This window comes from Haliotis rubra, unplaced genomic scaffold (assembly GCF_003918875.1).
Source record: "Haliotis rubra isolate DU_JTF1 unplaced genomic scaffold, ASM391887v1 Scf1396, whole genome shotgun sequence".
Classification (NCBI taxonomy): domain Eukaryota; kingdom Metazoa; phylum Mollusca; class Gastropoda; order Lepetellida; family Haliotidae; genus Haliotis; species Haliotis rubra.
In genome coordinates this window covers 120,641-123,520 of record NW_025765332.1, presented here as the reverse complement: position 1 = coordinate 123,520, position 2,880 = coordinate 120,641, and positions in this window count along the sequence as shown.

The following is a 2,880-nucleotide window of genomic DNA, read 5'->3' as shown; positions in this document are numbered from 1 at the left end:
TTATAGCGTATGACCTACTGCGCGTACGATGCGTATCTACGCATGCGCAAACACATTGACCTGTCGGTGAACGAAGCCTTCGCATGCATGAATTATGGGTTTTAGGGGTCATTCGAGGAGTTGCTTAGTTACGCTGCTTAGAATTACGAAAGATTCTGCTTTGTCGCAAGTTGGACTATACGCACTGGCAATGTGCATTATTGAATATGTTGCTTGCTACGCGACTGCACTGCAGACGTTTGAGCTCTTTAGCCAAGACTGCTGGTTGTTCCAATGCTGTCGTTGTGGAGGGCTCCGCATGTAATCTTGTGGGAGGCACTGTCGCGTGGATCGGACTAACCATGTAATCTCATTGCAACGTGCCACGCTTACTTTATTAAGGTGTTCGCCGGTTTGGTTTCAAAAGTAATTACGATAATCAGCGTATATCCAACAGATGTATATAATCTTTTCATCGTATGTATTAATTTGCAGAAACTACGTATATGCTCCCACTATCATTGTGATGGCTTTTTGCGAGGACAGGATTTTATACTCATACTGACACATTGTGACAAATTATAATTCGTCGAACATTTTGAGTTTAAAAAGCAAATCGGTTGTTTGCGAAGGGTCAATATGACGTCATGTGAGTTAATATAGTACCAGCATAGCTGAAGAGAGTCATACATCATTCATGACGTCACATAAGATTTCCTATTACGTCATAAGAACTATTAGTTGGCGCTGGCGATATGTATTTACCGTATTATCGGACAATTTACTCAAGTCGTTCCTTCTGATACCGATAGTGTGCAAATAGCATACGAGCTGTCTACCATTAAATAATATCGTACATTTGGGGGACGTAGTTGATTATCGCTAATTAGTCCTAGGTTCTTATTATACTGAATAAATGCATGGATGCTTATTGTAACCTTGAAATCGGTATCTGTTCGGGAGATCTCTGTTCAGGGACGGTGGGGTAACCTAATGGTTAAAGCGTCCTCTCGTCACGATGAACACTTGGGTTCGATTCACCACATTGGTACAATGTGTGAAGCCCATTTCTGGTGTCCCCCGCCGTGATATTGCTGGAATATTGCTAAAAGCGACGTAAAACCTTACTCACTTGATATCGGATCCGTCACAGACTAATGTATATTCATGCGCTGGCAAGCCATATCGATTACCTGTACTGTTTTTGGACACCCTATGTGGATTTTGTATTACAATATTTTCCTAGGAACATGTGCTTGTCGGAAGGGGCAACTGAGTGGACGAGGCTCGGGGAATCGATTGATTGCGTTTCACTATTCTCCGACAGCGTAATGATATCAACCGCTGGTTTGTCACTGTCGAGATCGGGTGTTTGGGTAGCCAAGTGGTTAAAGCGTTCGCTCGACATACCGAGGACAGGGTTCGATTCCCCACGTTGGTATACTGAATGGAGCCCACGTTATTGCTGGAATATTGCTAAAAGCGGCGTAAATCCTTACTCACTCACTGTGTCGACTTCTTTGCAGTATATTTGCCATAATTCTCAAAGGTTGTCGGCATTAAATAAACTTTGTTAACGTACATCATCCCATATTCGTGTTTCGACATCTATGTCTGTCCACGTATCATATGGGTACGAGTGAGTGAATATGGTTTTACGCTGCTTTAAGCAATATTCCAGCAATATCACGGCGGGGGAACACCAGAAATGGGCTTCACCCATGTGGGGAATCGAACCAGGCTCTTCAGTGCGACGAGCGGACGCTTTAACCATTATTGTAAACCAAAACTCGCCGTGTTCCTTAATCGGATGGGTTGAAAAACATGATCGAATGGTATTCGATTCCCGAAAATTGCAAGACTATTCACTGCGTATTGACACTATAAGTTGTATGCTTCTCTCGAGGGTAATACGGTCTGATGTACGCCTTTTTGTAGCAGTGTCATCCCTCGCCCGGTCTGATGTACGCCTGTTTGTAGCAGTGTCACTGCTGATGACACTGCTACAAAAAGGCGTACATCAGACCGTATTAACCGAGGGAGAAGGTACAACGTATTTATCTTACCGCCTTGTTGAATGTACAAAACATCATTTTATTTTATGTTAAAGATCGCGACTGACTATATGACATGTAAACAAAGTGGCGTCTGCCTCTCGACTGGATTTTTAAAATCAGTGAAACATATTCTGACAAGCTTAAAACTGCTATAAAAATGGTTAATTATGTTTAAGGTGAGTGTGCAAACCACTCAATGTATAAAATAGCTTAAATAAATTAGTCAGGCGCGTAGCAAGCCATTTTTTTTCGTGTAAGCCCGATAGGCTGCAAAGCTTTATATTTAGATAGGATTGAGGGATTGCCCAACTATTATAGCAAAAATCATGTGTAAGCCCGGGCTTTTTCTTATAATGGTAGCTACGCCCCTGTTAGTGAAAGTTGGTAAAATAAATCTGTACAAAGTGAACACAAATACAGCTGATCGAATGGTTTTCGAACTCCGGGCACGGCATGCGTCATATTATGACGTCATACGATTGTTAGCTCTTCAGCTTCTCAGCGGAGAGCTTGGCGGTTGGCAGCGGGTAATATTTTTTTCAGTTGTCACCCTCCTGGAAGAGGTGACACGGAAACTTGTTAAGCGTCATTGACCAATGAAATTAAAGTATTTTATATGAAGGTAAGATAATATACAATTATAGACTCTTGTAGAGGTCAATAAAAACCGATATCGACCTCTACAAGAGTCTATAATTGTTTTATTATATAATGAAAGAGAAACGGGTTTTAACATAAACTTTTAATGCACACATTGTGCCATCTATCCGAGTGATCTGATTGGCTGAAAAGCGGGGGAAGCCCCTTCGTACGGGATTCCTTGTCTATTTTTAGTAACCCAAGT